Below are 14,979 nucleotides of genomic sequence, written 5' to 3'. Positions count from 1 at the left end.
CTTTTAACAATTTTCATAAATAACTTAAATCAGTGTTAATTATATTTATCATGTTGTACATTACAATCCTGGTATTACCTTATAAATGGAAGTTCATATATATTTTGATTATCTTCATCTAATTCCTCCTTTCCTTAATCCTCATTTCTGGTAACCTCAAAGCTAATCTCTTTTCCCATGAGTTTTTTCTTTCTTTCTTTTTTTTTATTTAATAGGATTTTCCATTAACATATATTTAATAAAAAATAATATCTACTCTGGCTCTCTTCTTCATTGTAAGGGGAAGAGTGGTGAGGAGGGGCTGGCACTCTGCCCACCCCTAGGCATCCGGACAAGCCCTGCCTCCAAGGCTCCCCTCTACCCCCCATTTTCCAACAGGCTGTGACCTCCATACAGATGGTTCAAAATTACAAGTGCTTTAGGCCCTCGCTTGAGCTACCCCAGCCCCCCACATTGGGGGAATGGAGGAAAGGGACAGTGATGATGGACAGGGCCGAGAAGAGGGATGACAATGAGGCGGCCTCACTGCAGCTGGTCACTGCAGAACAAGTCCTCCACAGCCGGGTCAGGCAGCAAGGTGCAGGGGTTGCTCAGCGTGCTGAGCCCCTCCAGGCCCAGTGGCTCCATGTGCAGCTCCTCCTCCAGCCCCAGCCCCAGCCCCAGCCCAGCTGCTGACACCTCGAAGCCCAGCACTCAGTCCAGGGCCGCTGCAATCTCCTTGTAGAAGCCTGGGGAGGCATCTCCTGTGAGGATGATGTTAGGCCCTGAGCCATAGTGGGAACAGTGGGTTACATTCTGGTGGTTGAGGGCATGAGGGTCCTGGAGGTCACTCACTATCCTCTCACCCCCTAAGAATTCAGGCTCTTTGGAAAAGCCAGGAGGATCCAGCACCAGCTGGTTGATGGGTTCTCCATGCTGAACTGCTCCAGGTTCCCCAGGCTGAAGTCACTCATCGATTGGTGGTAAGACAGTTGCCCACGCTCACTGGGGCTGGCTGGGTAGAGTGTCCCATGCTGTAGCTGCCTGCCCAGGGGCTGACACCCTGAGGGCTGCACTGAGCAGGCCTGAGAGGGCAGCCCTGGCTGCTGCAGAGGCTTTGGGGTGGGTGGCTGAGTGGGCAGAATGAAACCTGGGAGGCTGTAATGGATATGGAGGCAGCTGCTGGTTGGTGGGCAGCTTACTGCTATCCAGAGGGACACCCTGAGTGATGGAAGACAAGGTGAGTGACATTGTTGGCAAAAACTGTTTGGGCAGTTGCTGTTGGGACCTTCTGGCACAAACTATGGGGACTGAGGGGCACATGGCCGTGGTGGGGGAAGGCCCTGGGGGCAGAAGCTGAGTAAGGCAGGGGTGGGGGTGGGGGTTGGCGGGGAGGGCAGAACCAGAGATGAAGCAGAAGAGGAGGAAGAGGAGGAGGAGAGGGCCAGGGCACTGAGTGAGGGGTGACCCAGGGAGGTGGTGGGCAGTGCATGGTGGGCTAAGGAGGAGGCAAGCAGTCATGAGGGGTGACTGTGGGAGCCCTGGAGCTGGGGCTGAGGACTGCTCAGGGAAGCTTGGAGTTTGGGATTGCTTAGGGAGGACTGCAAGGATGGGTGGCTAAGTGAATGAAGTCCTGGCACATCATAGCCCAGGCCCCCACTGATGCCCAGATGGGTCATGGTGTGGGTCAAACTAGAGGGACTGTTGCCCCCACTCAGGCTGAGACATGCTGTCTCCTCTGGGTCCCCCACTGATGCCCATATGGGTCATGGTGTGGTCAAACTGGAGGGACTGTTGCCCCCTACTCAGGCTGAGACAGGCTGTCTCCTCTGGGTCCATGGGGTGGGCAGTGGTGGGGTGAAGTCAGGTAGAGAGCCTCCTGTGTCCATGACAGGTAGGAGGACAGGCTGGTCAGGAGACAGGGAGATGTTAATTCCAGGGACTTCACAGGACCAAAGTCTGGAGGAGGATTAGGACAGCTTCTTAGCATCCCATGGTTTCAGCAAGTGCTTACCATCTAGCAAGTTCTTCTCAATAGACAGGACTTTGGAGTCCATCTAGCCATCCAGAAAACCTCCACGGCTGATCAGCAGAACTCTAGTGGGTGCAGGGCCTGGATAAGTGTCTGGAGGGCTGGGGTTCATCATTCTTGTGTGAAGGACAGAGTCAGAGCTTGTTTGCTTAAGTGCAGATGGTAGTCGAAACAACTGCCCCTTCTCTGCAGAGAAATTGCCCCAGGGCAGTGTCCTCCACTAACTGGACTCCGGGGAAGGGGAAGGAGATAAATAGGACAATAGGGAGAGCTGTCAATGTGGCGGGGGTAGCGGTGAAGTGGGGACACCATCCTTCGGGGATCTCGCTGCACCTGTTCCACCAGCCCGTGGTGCCTAGTGCTCCAAGATGAATCCAGAGGGGAGTGGAAGGGACCCTGGAACTCAGCCAGGCCACAGCCAATCTGGTTCACGTTGGGCAGAGAGCCACTATAATGGGAGCTCCTTGTGTATGCCAGACACAGTTTTTGGGCCTGTAACTGAATGGAGCCAAAGTCCATTATCACCTCCTCGAAGGCCACCGTCTCCTCGGCCTGACACTGCTTCTGCAGCGCGATCTTCTCACTAAACTTAAGCAGATTGGAGGCTGAAGCCGTGGCCGAACTGGCCCATTTGCTCCAAATGTCACCATCTTTCTCCCTCTTCTCTACCCACCACCCTCCAATACAAGCCTCCACTTCCGCCATGGGCCCCAGCCCGGCTCTTCTAGCCATAGCTGCTGCCACCTTTGAAGTTTTTCTTTCTTTCTTCTGAAGTATAATTGACCTACAACACTAAGTTATCTCCTGGTTACCACATATTAATCTGATATTTCTAACTATACAAAATGATCACCATGATAAGTCTAGTTATAATTTCTCAACATGCAAAGAAACTATATTTACCATATTCCCCATATTGTACATTTCATACCTATGACTATTAACTGAAATTTCGTGCTTCTTAATCTGCCTATTTCTCTCCCCACCACCCCTCCTCTCTGGCAACCACCTATTTGTTCTCTGTATCTATGACTCTGTTTCTGTTTAGTTATGCTTGTTCATTTATTTTGTGTTTTAGATGCCACATACAAGTAAAATCACGCACTATTTGGCTTTGTCTGACATTTCACTTAGCATAATACTGTCAGTCCATCCATATTGTTGAATGGCAAGATTTCATTCTTTTGTATGGCTGAGTACTATGCTACTGTATATATGTGTGTGTGTGTGTGTGTATCTTCTTTATACATTCGTCTGCACTTGGGGTGCTTCCATATTTTGACTATTATAAATAATGGTCCTATGAACATTGGGGTATGCATGTTTTGAATTAGTTTTTTTTTTAATTCAGATACATACACAGAAGTGGAATTGGTTAATCACATGGTAGTTTATCTTTCTGGTTCTTTTGAGGAAACTATATGGTTTGCTATAGTGGTTGTACCAATTTACATTACCATCAATAGCATACAAGTGTTCCTTTTTTGTCATATCCTCCCCAACATTTGTTATTTTTGGTTTTTGATGATAGTTATTTTGAGAAGGGGGAGAAGATAATTCATTTTGGTTTTGATTTGCATTTCTCTGATGATTACTGATATCACGCATCTTTCCATGTGCCTGTTGGTTATCTGTATGTCTTCTTTGGGAAAATGTCTATTCATATGTTCTATCATTTTTTAATTGGGTCATGAGTTTGCATGTTTGACTTGTATGAGCTGCTTAAATATGATAGATTAACTCCTTATTGGTCATGTCATTTACAATTAATTTTCATTCAGTAGATTGCCTTTTCATTTTGTTGATGGTTTATTTTGCTATGCAAAAGCTTTTAAGTTAAATTAGGTCACATTTGTTTATTTTTGCTTTTGTTTCTTATGCTATAGGAGACAGATCCAAACAAAGAAGGCTATGATATATGTCCAAGAGTTTTCTCCCTGTGTTCTCTGCTGGGAGTTTTATGGTGTCTGGTCTTATATTTAGAACTTTAACTCATTGTCAGTTTATTTTTGTATATAGTATGAGAAAATGTTCTAATGTCATTCTTTTATGTGTAACTTTCAAGTTTTCTGAGCACAGTTTTTGGAAAAAACTGTCTTTTCTTCATTGTGGATTCTTGCCTCTTTTATTGTAGATTAATTGACCATAAGTACATAGATTTATTTCTGGACTCTCTTTCTGTTCCACTGATTAAATGTCTGATTTTGTACCAGTACCACACTGCTTTTATTACTATAGCTTTGTAGTACAGTCTGAAGTCAGGGAGCCTGATTCTTCCAGTGTTCTTTCTCAAGAATTTTTTGGTCTCTGGGATATTTTTTGTTTCCACATAAGTTTTAAAATTATTTATTTTAGTTCTCTGAAAAATACCATTGTTATTTTTATTAGGGCTGCATTGAATCTCTAGATTGTCTTGGATAGTATTCTAATTTTACCAATATTAGTTATTCTAATTCATGAGCACAGTGTATTGTTTCATATGTATGTGTTATCTTCAAGTACTTTCATCAGTGGCTTATAATTTTCCAAGTACAGATTTTTTATCACTTTAATTAAACTTATTCCAAGGTATTTTAATTCTTTTGATGTAATTATATATGATATTTTAAAAATTTCTCATTCTGATATTTTGCTTTAATATATATTCAATAAATACATGGCATTTCTATATATTAATTTTGCATCCTGTAATTGTACTGAAGTCACTGATGAGTTCTTAGACATTTGTAGGGTTTAAGAGGATTTTTTATAGTATCATATCACCTGCAAACAGTAACACTTATATTTCTCCTTTCCAATTTGGATTATTTCTTTTTCTTGTCTGACCACTGAGACTCAACTCAGTTCAGTTCAGCCACTCAGTCATGTCTGATTTTTTGCAACCCCATGGATTGCAGCATGCCAGGCTTCCCCATCTATCACCAACTCTTGGAGCTTGCTCAAACTCATGTCCATTGAGTTGGAGATGCCATCCAACTATCTCATCCTCTGTCGTCCCCTTCTCCTCCTGCCTTCAGTCTTTCCCAGCATCAGATTCTTTTCCAATGAGTCAGTTCTTTGCATCAGGTGGCCAAAGTATTGGAGTTTTAGCTTCAACATCAGTCCTACCCATGAATATTCAGGACTGATTTTCTTTAGGATGGACTGGTTGGATCTCCTTGAAGTCCAAGGGACTCTCAAGAGTCTTCTCCAACACCACAGTTCAAAAGCATCAATTCTTCAGCACTCAGCTTTCTTTATAGTCCAACTCTCACATCCATACATGATTACTGGAAAAACCATAGCTTTGATTAGAGGGACCTTTACTGGCAAAGTAATGCCTCTGCTTTTTAATATGCTGTCTAGGTTGGTCATAGCTTTTCTTTCAAGGAGCAAGTATCTTAATTTCATGCCTGCAGTCACCATCTGAAGTGATTTTAGAGCCCAAGAAAATAAAGTCTCTCACTGTTTCCATTGTTTCCCCATCTATTTGCTATGAAGTGATGGGACCAGATGCCATGATCTTCATTTTCGAAATGTTGAGTTTTAAGCCAACATTTTTCATCAAAAAACCAAGAGAGTTCCAGAAAAACATCTACTTCTGCTCTGGCTAGGACTACCAATACCCTGCTAAAGAAAAGTGGCAATATAGGCATCAGTGTCTAGATCCTGGTTTTATAGGAAATGCTTTCAGCTTTTCACTTTTGAGTATGGTGATAGCTCTGGGCTTATTGCAATGTTCTATATAATCTTGAGGCATATTCTCTTTGTACTCACTTTATTTTTTAAATCACAAATGGATGTTGAATTTTGACAAAAACATTTTATATTTATTGGGATGGTTGTATTTGTTTTATTCTTCAACTTATTAATGTCTTGTATTACACTGATTGATTTTTGCTCATGGAACTATCCTTGCATTTCTGGTATGAATCCATTTGATCAAGGTGTATGATCCTTTTAAAGTATATTTGAATTTGGCTTGCTAATATTTTCTTGAAGATTTTTACATCTATGTTTCTCAGTGATACTGGCCTGCATCTTCCTTTATTTTTTATATCTTTGGTTTAGTATCAGATAAATGCTGACCCTGTAGAATGAGTTATGAAGCATCTGTTCCTCTAGAGTTTTTGGAATAGTTAGAGAAATATTGGCATTAACTCTTTGATAAATGTTTGGTAGAATTCACTTGTGAAGTTACCTGGTCTTGGAGTTTTTGATAGTTGGGATTTTTTTTTTAATCACTAATTCAGTGTGATTGCCGGTAATTGTTCTGTTCATATTCCTGATTCAGTCTTGTGATATTGTGCAGTTCTTGGAATGTGTCCATTTCTTTTCTGTTGATCATTTCATTGGCATATAATTGTTCTTAGCAATTCCCTATTATCCTTTGTACTTTTGTAGTGTTAGTTGTAACCTCTCTTTTTTCAATTCTTTTTTTTTAATTTTATTTTATTTTTAAACTTTATAATATTGTATTGGTTTTGCCAAATATCGAAATGAATCCACCACAGGTATACATGTGTTCCCCATCCTGAACCCTCCTCCCTCCTCCCTCCCCATTCCATCCCTCTGGGTCGTCCCAGTGCACCAGCCCCAAGCATCCAGTATCGTGCATCGAACCTGGACTGGTGACTCATTCCATATATGATAGTATACGTATTTCAATGCCATTCTCCCAAATCATCCCACGCTCTCCCTCTCCCACAGAGTCCAAAAGACTGTTCTATACATCAGTGTCTCTTTTGCTGTCTCGTATACAGGGTTATTGTTACCATCTTTCTAAATTCTATATATATGCATTAGTATACTGTATTGGTGTTTTTCTTTCTGGCTTACTTCACTCTGTATAATAGGCTCCAGTTTCATCCACCTCATTAGAACTGATTCAAATGTATTCTTTTTAATGGCTGAGTAATACTCCATTGTGTATATGTACCACAGCTTGCTTATCCATTCATCTGTTGATGGACATCTAGGTTGCTTCCATGTCCTGGCTATTATAAACAGTGCTGTGATGAACATTGAGGTACATGTGTCTCTTTCAATTCTGGTTTCCTTAGTATGTATGCCCAGCAGTGGGATTGCTGGATCATAAGGCAGTTCTATTTCCAGTTTTTTAAGGAATCTCCACACTGTTCTCCACAGTGGCTGTACTAGTTTGCATTCCCACCAACAGTGCAAGAGGGTTCCCTTTTCTCCACACCCTCTCCAGCATTTATTGCTTGTAGACTTTTGGATCGCAGCCATTCTGACTGGAGTGAAATGGTACCTCATACTGGTTTTGATTTGTATTTCTCTGATAATGAGTGATGTTGAGCATCTTTTCATGTGTTTGTTAGCCATCTGTATGTCTTCTTTGGAGAAATGTCTATTTAGTTCTTTGGCCCATTTTTTGATTGGTTTGTTTATTTTTCTGGAATTGAGCTGTAGAAGTTGCTTATATATTTTTGAGATTAGTTGTTTGTCAGTTGTTTCATTTGCTATTATTTTCTCCCATTCTGAAGGCTGTCTTTTCACCTTGCTTATAGTTTCCTTTGTTGTGCAGAAGCTTTTAAGTTTAATTAGGTCCCATTTGTTTATGTTTGCTTTTATTTCCAATATTCTGGGAGGTGGGTCATAGAGGATCCTGCTGTGATGTATGTCGGAGACTGTTTTGCCTATGTTCTCCTCTAGGAGTTTTATAGTTTCTGGTCTTATGTTTAGGTCTTTAATCCATTTTGAGTTTATTTTTGTGTATGGTGTTAGAAAGTGTTCTAGTTTCATTCTTTTACAAGTGGTTGACCAGATTTCCCAGCACCACTTGTTAAAGAGATTGTCTTTAATCCATTGTATAGTCTTGCCTCCTTTGTCAAAGATAAGGTGTCCATATGTGCGTGGATTTATCTCTGGGCTTTCTATTTTGTTCCATTGATCTATATTTCTGTCTTTGTGCCAGTATCATACTGTCTTGATAACTGTGGCTTTGCAGTAGAGCCTGAAGTCAGGTAGGTTGATTGCTTCAGTTCCATTCTTCTTTCTCAAGATCGCTTTGGCTATTCGAGGTTTTTTGTATTTCCATAAAAATTGTGAAATTATTTGTTCTAGCTCTGAGAAGAATACTGTTGGTAGCTTGATAGGGATTGCATTGAATCTATAAATTGCTTTGGGTAGTATACTCATTTTTACTATATTGATTCTTCCCATCCATGAACGTGGTATATTTCTCCATCTATTAGTGTCTTCTTTAATTTCTTTCACCAGTGTTTTATAGTTTTCTATATATAGGTCTTTAGTTTCTTTAGGTAGATATATTTCTAAGTATTTTATTCTTTCCGTTGCAATGGTGAATGGAATTGTTTCCTTAATTTCTCTGTTTTCTCATTATTAGTGTATAGGAATGCAAGGGATTTCTGTGTGTTGATTTTATATCCTGCAACTTTACTATAATCATTGATTAGTTCTAGTAATTTTCTGATTTGTACATCTCACTCATTTTCCTTGATCAGTATGTCTAAAAGCTTAACAATATTGTTTTTGTTTTTGTTTTTCAAAAAAATACAGCTTTTAGCTTCATTGATCTTTTCTATTGTATTTTTAGTCTTCATTTATTTTTGCTCTCAATTATATGATTCATTTCCTCCTACTAACTTGTGTTGGGTTTTTTGTTGTTGTTGTTTTGCTTTCTTTTTCTAGTTCCTTTAGATGTAAGGTTAGAGTTTGTTTGTTTGTTTGTTTAAGATTTTTCTTGTTTTCTGATGTAGGCTTGTATCACTATAAATTCTCATTTTAGAACTTTTGCTGCTTCTCAAAGATTTTGAGCCACTCTGTTTTCATTTTCATTTATCTTCAAGTATTTTTTTCATGGACCCATTCATTGTTTAGTAGAATACTGTTTAGCCTCCACATATACTTGTATCTTTTGAAGTTTTTTTTCTTCTTTTTGGTTTCTAGTGTCATAGCATTGTAGTCTGAAAAGATGCTTGTTATTATTTCAATCTTCTCAAACTGACCAAGAATTATTTTGTAGTGTCTCATGTAATCTTGCCTGGAGAATGTTTCAAGTGCAAGTCAATATGAATTCTGTTGGTTGTGGATGGAATGTTCTTTTCAAATCTATTTGACCTAATATATCACTTACACCAGTATTTCTGTGTTGGCTTTCTGTCTGGATAATCTGTCCATAGATGTACATGTGGTGTTAAATCCCTTACTATTATGGAATACTGCCTGTTTTTGCTTTACGTTTGCCATAGTGCTCAGTTGCTTAGTCATATCTGGCTCTTTGTGGCCCCATGGACTGTAGTCCACCAGGCTCCTCTGTTCTTGGAAGAATTCTGTTCTAGGCAAGATTTGCGGAGTAAGGTGTCATTTCATACTTGAGAAGATGTTCCCAATTTCAGCACTGAACTTGCATCTCCTGCATTGGAAGGCAGATTTTTTATCACTAGGCAACACAACATTTGATTTATTTATTTAGGTGCTCATATGTTGGTGGTCAGAGAAGGCAATGGCACCCCAATCCAGTACTCTTGCTTGGAAAATCCCATGGACGGAGGAGCCTGCTAGGCTGCAATCCATGGGGTCGCTAAGAGTCGGACACGACTGAGCGACTTCACTTTCACTTTCATGCATTGGAGAAGGAAATGGCAACACACTCCAGTGTTCTTGCCTGGAGAATCCCAGGGACGGGGGAGCCTGGTGGGCTGCCGTCTATGGGGTCGCACAGAGTCGGACATGACTGAAGTGACTTAGCATAGCATAGCATGTTGGTGGTATGTGCGTGTGTGTATAAATATATACACACACACATACACACATATATATACATACATACATACACATATACACACACAGTTATTATATCTTCTTGGAATTATCCCTTGATAATTATGTTACATTCTTCATTGGTTTTTACGGTCTTTGTTTTAAAGTCTATTTTGGCTCATATAAGTATTGCTACTTTGACTTTCTTTTTGTTTCCATTTCCATTTGCATAGAATAACTTTTTTCATTCCCTCACTTTCACTGTGGGTTTTTAGAGCTGAAATTAGTCTCTTGTAACTAGCATATATATGGCTTTTGCTTTTGTGTCCATTGAGTCCTTATGTCTTTTTATTGGAGCGTTTAGTCCATTTATATTTAAAGTAATAATTTATAGATATGTACTCACTGCCATTTTGTTAATTGTTTCAGGGTTTTTTTCATGACTTTCTCTTGTTACATTCTTCTCTTTCCTTTTTCTTTGCTTGTGATTTGATGATTATCTTAATGGTTTATTTAGATTCCTTCCTGCTCTTACTGTATGTATCTTTTACAGAATTTTAGTTTGTTATTACCATGAACGGCAATATAATTAAATGGCTACCTTTTCCTAAGAATTTTATTATTATTTTAAATATATATTGACAGTTATTTTTCAAACAAAAAGCATGGAGCTGCACCAGTGAAATACACTTCATGATAAGTAAAAATGAGAACAATGAGATAGCTATAATGCAAAACTTGGTTCACGTAGGAAACATTCTGGAACATATTATTAAAAACCTTAATATGTGTTCAATTTTTGAAAGGCTTATGTACACATAAATTGAACACACTAAAAAAAAAGACAAGAACCAAACATCTCTATAACCTTTCCAAAGATATTTAGTCAATACATATGTTTGAATAATAGGTTATGAGGAAATATAGAAAATACTCTTTAGATGAAAATGTTCAGAAAAAGAGTATATTAATAAATCATGAGATATAATTCCCCCAAGACAAAAATTTTAAATTGCTAGTCTATTTACCACTTGTTTGCTTCTCATGAAGTTTGAAGAGGTACCTATAATTGGTATTGCTCAGTGATCAAGCAAAGAAATATAGAAATACAATAGAATGGGAAAGACTAGGCATCTCCTCAAGAAAATTAGAAATACCAAGGGAACATTTCATGCAAAGATGAGCACAATAGAGGACAGAAATGATATGGACCTGACAGAGGCAGAAGATATTAAAAAAAGGTGGCAAGAACACATAGAACTATACAAAACAGATCTTAATGACCCAGATAACCACGATGATGTGATCCCTCACCTAGAGCCAGACATCCTGGAGTGCAAAGTTGGGGGGGCCTTAGGAAACATCACTATGAACAAAGCTAGTGGAGGTGGTGGAATTCCAGTGGAGCTATTTCAAATCCTAAAAGAAGATGCTGTGAAAGTGTTGTACTCAATATGCCAGCAAATTTGGAAAATTCAGCAGTGGCCACAGGACTGGAAAAGGTTAGTTTTTATTCCAATCCCAAAGAAAGGAAATGCCAAAAAATATTCAAACTACCACACAATTGCACTCATCTTACCTGCTAGGAAAGTAATGCTCAAAATTCTCCAAGCAAGGCTTCAACAGTACATGAACCATGAAATTGCAGATGTTCAAGCTGGATTTAGAGAAGGCAGAAGAACCAGAGATCAAATTGCCAACATTCATTGGATCATAGAAAAAGTAAGAGAGTTCCAGAAAAAAACATCTACTTCTGCTTTACTTTACTGACTATGCCAAAGTCTTTGACTGTGTAGATCACATCAAACTGTGGAACATTCTTAAAGAGATGGGAATACCAGACCACCTGATGTGCCTCCTGAGAAATCTGTATGCGGGTCAAGAAGCAACGGTTAGAATCAGACATGGAACAACAGACTGGTTCCAAATAGGAAAAGGAGTACATCAAGGCTGTATATTGTCACCCTGCTTATTTAACTTATATGCAGAGTACATCATGAGAAACACTGGGTTGGATGAAGCACAAGCTGCAATCAAGATTGCCACGAGAAATATCAATAACCTCAGATATGCCGATGACACCACCCTTATGGCAGAAAGAAGAAAGGAACTGAAGAGCCTCTTGATGAAAGTGAAAGAGGAGAGTGAAAAAGTTGGCTTAAAGCTCAACATTCAGAAAACTAAGATCATGGCATCCGGTCCCATCACTTCATGGCAAATAGATGGGGAAATAATGGAAACAGTGACAGACTTTATTTTTGGGGGCTCCAAAATCACTGCAGATGGTGATTGCAGCCATGAAATTAAAAGACACTTCCTCCTTGGAAGATAAGCTATGACCAACCTAGACAGCATATTAAAAAGCAGAGACATTACTTCCCCACAAATGTCCATCTAGCCAAAGCTATCATTTTCCAGTGGTCATGTATGGATGTGAGAGTTGGACTATAAAGAAAGCTGAGTGCCAAAGAATTTATGCTTTTGAACTGTGGTGTTGGAGAAGACTCTTGAAAGTCACTTGGACTGCAAGGAGATCCAACCAGTCCATCCTAGGGGAAATCAGTCCTGAATATTCATTGGAAGGACTGATGCTGAAGCTGAAACTCCAATACTTTGGCCACCTGATGCAAAGAACTGATTCACTGGAAAAGACCCTGATGCTGGGAAAGCTTGAAGGCTTGAGGAGAAGAGAACGACAGAGGATCAGATGATTGGATGGTATCACCGACTCGGTGGACATGAGTTTGAGCAAGCTCCAAGAGTTGGTGATGGACAGGGAAGTCTGGTTTGCTGCAATCCATGGGGTCGCAAAGGGTCAGACAGGACTGAGCAATTGAACTGAACTTGGGACCATGCTCCATCTTGACACTTTCTTTCACATTATTCACTGGTTTCTTTGTCAGTATTTTGGCTTCTTTCTCTTATTGCTCATTAATAATAGTTCCTTCATGCTCTCTATCTTACTGACATTATCATTTAAAAATAAAGTGTCTTTGGAATGATTTTCTTATAAAACATTCTCTGATGACTTAACTTCAATAACATTTTGTCTTGTAACTTTTGGACCTCTGACTGTATCTTTTATCATTTATTTTTGACAAAATCCATCAAATCTTGTTGAAAAGAAGACAAACCTTTAATTTTTTATTCATAGATTTTTAGTCTGATAATAACTTGAAGATAACATTTTTAAACTTAGTATATAATACAAGTACAAAGTAAATTACTTTTAGAGATGAAGAGATGATTGTTGACAGACTTGGAGAAGATTCCAAACCCTTTAATTTCTCTGAAAAAGAGGCAAAGTTTTCTTGCTTTTTGCTTTTCCTGTTCTACAGTTTCTTAATTTTTAAAATTTTTACATATGCCTAAAATTTCTAGGGGCTTCCCTGTTGGCTCAGATGGTAAAGTATCTGCCTGCAATGCAGGAGACATTGGTTCAATCCCTGGGTTAAGAAGATCCCCTGGAGAAGGGAATGGCTACACACTCCAGTACTCTTGCCTGGAGAATCTGATCGACAAAAGAGCCTGGAGAGCTACAGTGCATGAGTTCACAAGGAGTTGAACATGACTGAGTGATTAACACTTTCTAGCCATAACTCTCTCTCTCTCTCTCTCTCTCTCTCTCTCTCTCTGTCTCTTTCTCTCTCTATATATATATGCAAGCTCTTCTGAAAATTTTCATTTACTTCTTTACTTCAGCTTTCTCCTGTCACCTCCCACATTCATGCAAAGGAGTCACTAGTTTATATCTCCAGCACTCATAGCTCTAGTCTCTCTTTGAAATTCTAATTTAAGTGAGCAAAGCACCACAAGAGATGTTAATGGGCAAAACAAAGCAAAATATATACACTGTCAGATAAAACATGCAAGTATGAGCACAAATAATAAAAGACTTCATTAAGGGGAACTACTACAACAGAGAAAATGCTCTTACCATCAAATTTATAAATATCTTAAAAGTCAGATAGAAAGGGAGTTGGTTTTTTTTGTTTGTTTTTTTTTAATGAGAAAAACAAAACTAGCAGGAGCTAGGTGTGAAGCAGTGGGATGAGGCAGTGGCAAAATCAGAGAGTTGAGCAGCAAATGTTTTTCTTTGTAGTTCCTACTCTTGGGAGAGAGAATAAAGGAAGAGACATTCTTGTTACAGTGCTTGCAAAAGCTCAAGAGCAAGTCAAAGTTCAAAGGAAAGAAGAAAAGCCTAATTAAATGTTGGATAAGTCATATTAGTAGGCATTTTGCTTAGACTGTTTGGTGAGAATGAACAGTGATATTAATTTCTTATTAAGCAAATAATATTCAGATTCTTTAGAGGAAAATTTTAGTGCATCAGTCCCCAAACTTTTTGGCATCAGTGAGTGGTTTCATTGAAAACAATTTTGCTGCAGGAGGGGATGGTTTCAATATGATTCAAGTGCATTATGTTTATTGTGCACTTTATTTCTATTATTACTACCTTATGATATATAATGAAATAATTATACAACTCACCATAATGCAGAATCAGTGGAGAGGCTATAAATACAGATAAAACCTGGCTCACTTCCCGCCGCTCATCTCCTGCTGTGTGGCCTGGTTCCTAACAGGCCATGGATGGGTAGTGTCCATGGTCCGGGGATTGTGGATCCCTGATTTAGAGCATCCATCTCTGGCATTCTCGTGGTAATCAAAGGGATCATCGCAAGGGGTGTAGCTAAGTCATATGAAGTAAGGTGTTTTCCTGGAACAAAAAGAGGTAGGGAATTCTTAATCATCACTGCTTTCCAGGTGCACAGGGATCAGGTAAAGTTCAACACTGCCAAAACAAATACCAAGTTCTGTTTTACCTCATGGACTACTATTTTACTTCATTAAAATATTTCATTTTTCTAGCTTTTCCATTCTCAACAGTAATATTACTAAATGATCAGCAATTCTGACCAGCAGTCACTCAGAGGACCTTTGAAGTGATTGCCCTTGATCAAAAAGGGGTCCAAATGGAAACATACAACGTATGCTTGAGAAAAATTATTGGCACTTTCTCACCCTCTACCCTCTTTCTGTCAATCACTGTTACTTGTACAATAACTTTTGATTTTGGAAGACTGCTAAAACATCTCCAGGGGAAAAGTCCAAAATACTTTTCTACAGTCAGATATCTCACTCTACAATGTACCAGTCAACATCCATATCGCTTTTTTTCTGTCCCAACCTCTTTACATTCCTAAAACCCCTTTCACTGTGCCTTCTAGAATGCTCTGTTA

At 39.3% G+C, this 14,979-nt stretch overlaps 1 protein-coding gene and 1 pseudogene across 4 annotated transcripts in view; both read right to left on the bottom strand.

Annotated features, from left to right (window-relative positions):
* LOC112586936 (protein FAM170A) overlaps positions 1-14,979 on the bottom strand; it is a 466,031-nt gene that overhangs the window by 60,506 nt on the left and 390,546 nt on the right. For all 4 annotated transcript variants that reach the window (XM_044947797.2, XM_044947796.2, XM_044947795.2 and 1 more), the window contains one exon: positions 14,228-14,456. The gene's annotated coding sequence lies outside the window, so the exon portion shown is untranslated. The remainder of the gene's footprint in view (positions 1-14,227; positions 14,457-14,979) is intronic.
* LOC102401942 lies at positions 174-2,661 on the bottom strand (annotated as a pseudogene).

This window comes from Bubalus bubalis, chromosome 9 (assembly GCF_019923935.1).
Source record: "Bubalus bubalis isolate 160015118507 breed Murrah chromosome 9, NDDB_SH_1, whole genome shotgun sequence".
NCBI classification, from domain to species: domain Eukaryota; kingdom Metazoa; phylum Chordata; class Mammalia; order Artiodactyla; family Bovidae; genus Bubalus; species Bubalus bubalis.
Note: the sequence above shows the minus strand (reverse complement) of the source record. Positions and strands in the feature narration are given on the sequence as shown.